Source organism: Mauremys reevesii, linkage group 1, assembly GCF_016161935.1.
Source record: "Mauremys reevesii isolate NIE-2019 linkage group 1, ASM1616193v1, whole genome shotgun sequence".
In the NCBI taxonomy this organism is placed as follows: domain Eukaryota; kingdom Metazoa; phylum Chordata; order Testudines; family Geoemydidae; genus Mauremys; species Mauremys reevesii.
Genome location: NC_052623.1, coordinates 236,105,161 through 236,111,160, shown reverse-complemented (window position 1 = coordinate 236,111,160; position 6,000 = coordinate 236,105,161). Strand labels below are relative to the sequence as shown.

Sequence of the window (6,000 nt, the reverse complement as noted above, 5' to 3'; positions counted from 1 at the left end):
TCAAAACCAAAACTTTGTGGGCAATTTCTCAGTTTCAATGAAACATTTGGAAAGGCTTCTCAGGTCCAGGATGGAAATTCTAGTCAAAATGAAAGCAAGAAAATAGCCCAGTAGTCAGGGCACTCCCCTGAGATGTGGGAGCTCCAGGTTCAAGTCCCTGTTCTGAATCAGGCAGAGCAGGGACTTGATCCTGGGGCTCCCAACCCCAGGGGAATGCCCTGACCACTGGGCTATTGGTAAGCCAGGGATAGGTAACAGTAGCAGGGTGCTGGTGCAAAAGCACCTAATTAGCCCCTGCCCAGTCAGCTCCAATCAGGGGAAACCAATTGGGGCTGATGGAAAAGGCCTGATGCTGGCCTGAGGATTGGCAACACCTGCTGGCCTGACAAGCCAAGGGCTATAAAGGCTGGGAGGGCCCTCAGGGAGGGAACTAGAGGCCTCCTAGCTGAAGGCTGCCTGCAAAGGGGGGTGAGTAATCCTGTTAAGCTTGTAAGTAGATGGACACTGGTGATGTGATAACCATAAGTAAATAAAGATGGGGTATTGTATAACCCTTATAGCAGTGGTCCCCAATGTGGTGTCCGTGGGCGCTGTGGTATTTATGTGTGCCCGCCTAGTGCCCAGCAGGGGAGAGAAGCCATGGCCCCATGCCTGCCGGGGACAGAGATCTCTGGGGCTGCAGGCACCGGTGTTCTCTGTGCTTGAGGCTTCTCTCCGGCTTCTCTCTGGATTCATATATTGTTATATTAAATATGATGTTTTTCATATTATTTAATCTACAAATACAAAATAAGCTTTGGAAAAACTGTTGGCGCCCACCACGCTTTTCTGAAAACATGAATGTGCTACTGGTCACAGAAAGGTTGGGGACCTCTGCCTTAAAGCCTCTCTGAGCCTTATTGGGAACAGCAAGCAGGCCCCAGGAAGAGGGGTGGGTTGTGAACCCTGTTACAGTAACACAGGTGCTTTCTCCCACCCTTCATGAAAAATTTCAAAATGTCTCAGCTGTGTTCCAAGTGGAACCAAAATAAATTTCAAACCCTCAGTTTTTCTTTGTCCTTTTTGTCTATTTAATTCGTGAGCTCTTTGTGGCATGGACTGTCTATTACTCCACATTTACACAGGCTCTAGCAAAATCAGGCCTTGATTTCACTTATATACTCTAGCTACTATTATAACACAGATAAATAATTTCTTTCAAGTCTATAATGTACTAGGGAGGCTATTTAGTCCCGTAGAAAGATAAAGTTGTTGCCCTAAAAAGCTTACAGTTTTGTGACAAATGAGAACTGTCCAAGAGTCCGATACAAAGAAGAATTAATGGTATAAAATAAATTATCTAAAGCCTTATTCTTAAAAGCAGATTGAGCTTCAGCTTGACAAGCTCCAGCTAAGACAAGTAACACAGAAAAGCAAGATTGTTAGGCTACCTTAGAGAGGCAATCCTTATTTGGAACCTAGGAATTTTCAGACTGGAACAGACCCACGGTCTATCTAGTGCAGTACTGTATCCTGTGTCCAACTGTGGTCAGCACCAGAGGCTTCAGAAGAAACTGTAGTAGGTAGATTTGAGATAATCTGCCCCCCACCAAACGCACACAATAGCTCATCTCAATTTCTAATACTTAGCAGAAGAAATACTATCCGATCATGTAATTAAAGGGTGTATTATAATGCATACATACAAGAATAATGCACAGGCAACCTTAATTCAAGCATTCCATAACTTTTGAGTGTTTGACTTTTTGCAACGTTGTTGTTAATGGTTTTTGCATATAAATCCATTTACTTGTTGTTCCTTATCAATCACCTTTCTAATCTGTATCTAATCCAATCTTTCTTCATAAAGACTTTTTAATGAGATTGAATCACTCTAACTAGCCTTCTGTGGATTCCCTCAAGTTCTGTAGTATCCTTTTTCAGATGCGGTGCTCAGAGAATTCCAGATGAGGCTGCATCTTTGATTTTTTTTATTTATATATATTAGGGCTGTCAAGCGATTAAAAAAATTAATTGCACTGTTAAACAATAATAAAATACCATTTATTTAAATATTTTGGATGTTTTCTATATTGATTTCAATTATAACATAGAATACAAAGTGTACAGTGCTCACTTTCTATTTATTTTTTATTACAAGTATTTGCACTGTAAAAAAAAAAAAAAAAAAGAATCTTTTTTTCAATTCACCTAATACAAGTACTCTGTGGATGAGGGGAAAGCAGTGGATGTGTTATTCCTTAACTTTAGCAAAGCTTTTGATACAGTCTCCCACAGTATTCTTGCAGCAAGTTAAAGATGTATGGGCTGGATGAATGGATTATAAGGTGGATAGAAAGCTGGCTAGATCATTAGGCTCAATGGGTAGTGATCAATGGCTCCATTTTTAGTTAGCAGCTGGTATCAAGCAGGGTGCCCAAGGGTTGGTTCCTGGGGCGGGTTTTGTTCAATATCTTCATTAATGATCTGGAGGATGGCATGGATTGCACCCTCAGCAAGTTTGCAGATGATACTAAACTGGGAGGAGTCATAGATACACTGGAGGGTAGGGATAGGATACAGAGGGACCTAGACAAATTAGAGGATTGGGACAAAAGAAATCTGAGATTCAACAAGGACAAGTGCAGAGTCCTGCACTTAGGACAGAAGAATCCCATGCACTGCTACAGACTAGGGACCGAGTGCTTAGGCAGCAGTTCTGCAGAAAAGGACCTAAGGGTTACAGTGGACGACAAGCTGGATATGAGGCAACAGTGTGCCCTTGTTGTCAAGAAGACTAACGACATTTTGGGCTGTATAAGTAGGAGCATTGCCAGGAGATCGAGGGACATGATCATTCCCCTCTATTCGGCATTGGTGAGGCCACAACTGGAGTACTGTGTCCGGTTTTGGGCCCCACACTACAAGAAGGATGTGGAAAAATTGGAAAGAGTCCAGCAGAGGGCAACAAAAAATTTTTAGGGGGCTGGAGCACAAGACTTATAGGAGAGACTGAGTGAACTGGGATTGTTTAGTCTGCAGAAGAAAAGAATGAGGGGAGATTTGATAGCTGCTTTCAACTACCTGAAAGGTGGTTTCAAAGAGGATGGATCTAGACTGTTCTCAGTGGTAGCAGATGACAGAACAAGGAGTAATGGTCTCAAGTTGCAGTGAGGGAGGTTTAGGTTGGATATTCATAGACTTAAGGTCAGAAGGGACCATTATGGTCATCTAGTCTGACCTGCACAATGCAGGCCACAGAATCTCACCCACCCAGTCCTGTAACAAACCCCTAACTTATGTCTGAGTTATTGAAGTCCTCAAATCATGGTTTAAAGACCTCAAGGTGCAGAGAATCCTCCAGCAAGTGACCCGTGCCCCATGCTGCAGAGGAAGGTGAAAAACCTCCAGGGCCTCTGCCAATCTTCCCTGGAGGAAAATTCCTTCCCGACCTCAAATATGGCGATCGGTTAACCCCCGAGCATGTGGGATATTAGGAAAAACTTTTTCACTAGGAGGGTGGTGAAGCACTGGAATGGGTTATCTAGGGAGGTGGTGGAATCTCCTTCCTTAGAGGTTTTTAAGGTCAGGCTTGACAAAGCCCTGGCTGGGATGATTTAGTTGGGGATTGGTCCTGCTTTGAGCAGGAGGTTGGACTAGATGACCTCCCGAGGTCCCTGCCAACCCTGATATTCTATGATTCTAAGTACTGTAGTGCAATGTCTTTATTGTGAAAGTTGAACTTACAAATGTAGAATTATGTACAAAAAACCTTCATTCAAAAATAAAACAATATAAAATTTTAGAGCCTGCTATGGGCTGATGCACTAGTATTTCTGGAGATTGGTGGTTTCATCATAATTCTTAGTACGGATTTGATCATGTCAACAAATTCTGTCAAAATTGCTTGCTATTCACAGATGTAAGATTCTAGGTATTGGTGTCGTCTTTAACTATTTATCAAGTCCTTGGTCCAGAAATTAGGGATAAGGAGAAAATTACATAGATACAAATTAGGGCTATGAAGCGATTTAAAAAAAATTAATCGGGTGATTAATCATGTGATTAAACAATAATAGAATACAATTTAAATATTTTTTGATGTTTGGATGTTTTTCTACATTTTCAAATATATTGATTTAAATTATAACACAGAATACAAAGTGTAACAGTGCTCACTTTATATTTATTTACAAATATTTGCACTGTAAAAAATAAGATTGTATTTTTCAGTTCACCTAATACAAGTACTGCAATCTCTTTAACATGACAGTTGAACTTACAAATGTAGAATTGTACAAAAAAAAAAACTGCATTCAAAAATAAAGCAATATAAAACTTTAGAGCCTACAAGTCCACTAAGTCCTATTTCTTGTTCAGCTAATCGCTCAAACAAGTTTGTTTACGTTTGCAGGAGATAATGCTGCCCATTTCTTGTTCACAATGTCACCTAAGATTCATATGTCCCTTCATGCTTCAACCACCATTCCAGGGGACATGTGTCCATGCTGATGATGGGTTCTGCTCGATAACAATCCAAAGCAGTGCAGACTGATGCATGTTCATTTTCATTATATGAGTCGGATGCCACCAGCAGAAAGTTGCTTTTCTTTTTTGGTGGTTCGGGTTCTGTAGTTTCTGCATTGGAGTGTTGCTCTTTTAAGACTTCTGAAAGCATTCTCCACACCTTGTCCCTCTCAGATTTTGGAAGGCACTTCAGATTCTTAAACCTTGGGTGAAGTGCTGTAGCTATCTTCACAAATCTCTCACTGGTACCCTCTTTGAGTTTTGTCAAATCCGCAGTAAAAGTGTTCTTAAAATGAACAACATGTACTGGGTCATCATCTGAGACGGCTATAACATGAAATATATGGCAGAATGCTGGTAAAACAGAGCAGGGATATACAATTCTCCCCCAAGGAGTTCAGTCACAAATTTTATTTACGCTTTTTTTTTTTTTAAACGAGTGTCATCAGCATGGAAGCATGTCCTCTGGAATGGTGGCCGAAGCATGAAGGCACATACGAATGTTTAGCAATTCTAAGTTTTACATTATTTGAGTTTTTTAGTGCGGTTATGTATGCATTGTGTCCTGGAATATGTGATGCAAAAAATATCGCCTGTAAAATTTGGCTTTCTGGCTTTATATTTGCCAAATTCCCTCCCTTCCCCCAAATGAATCAGCTCATAAATGTCTAGGAATATGTTCTGCCCTAAGCTGCATGCACAGATGTGTGTTAAGGTACGGGAATCCATGAAAGTATCCAAAGGGAGAATTGGCTTTCAAAATCTGAAAGCCAGATATGGATGTGAGCATTCAGGTATGTACATTTTTTTTTCCTGTAAGTAAATAATTGGAGACTAGTGATAAAGAGCTCTAATGTCTTGCAGAGTGATTCACCCTTGGTCAAATCCTGAAAGGCACTATTGATCTGAATTATGTAGGCATTCTAGTGTTCACACCTCTGTAGTGTTTGAGTGCCTCTTGGAGTCAGTGGGAGCTGCAGGCACTCAGCACCACTCTGGATCTGGCCCTATTGGTATGGAATTAACAAATGATGGGTAAACACAGCAAAACCCCAGGAGTACATTGCAGGCAAAGAAACCTCACACAGTACATGTCAATGTGGAGGGGCAGCTGGAAGCAGAAAGTACTTGGCTACTATCCAGACTCAATTCAGTTAATCCAAATTTCTGTCCACAAGAATCACTAAATGATTCATCTACATGGAGAACCTACTTAAACAAGTTTCACTAGCAAAAGGGAGGACATCTCCAAATGTTGATTTTCTATATTGACTAATTGCAGTTGTGGAAAAACAGCATGAGAACATATGAGAACAAATACACATGGTGGCTGTATCAAATCTTGGTTCAAAGCATAGGAATAGTTGGAAAGCACTGCACTTCTGATTTACTGCTAGATGGATAGTGTCATGCTCTTTAATGAAGCTGTAACGTGTAACATTTTTTTTCAACTTTCCAATATTTGTTTGCTCTTGAAGCTTTAAATTTTTTTCC

The 6,000-nt window shown here is 40.7% G+C and overlaps 1 long non-coding RNA gene across 1 annotated transcript in view; it reads left to right on the top strand.

Annotated features, from left to right (window-relative positions):
* Positions 1 to 431: 431 nt before the first annotated feature.
* Positions 432 to 6,000, top strand: part of LOC120406736 — a 45,956-nt gene continuing 40,387 nt past the window's right edge. The window contains exon 1 of the long non-coding RNA XR_005599537.1: positions 432 to 468. This is a non-coding gene — a long non-coding RNA (uncharacterized LOC120406736). The remainder of the gene's footprint in view (positions 469 to 6,000) is intronic.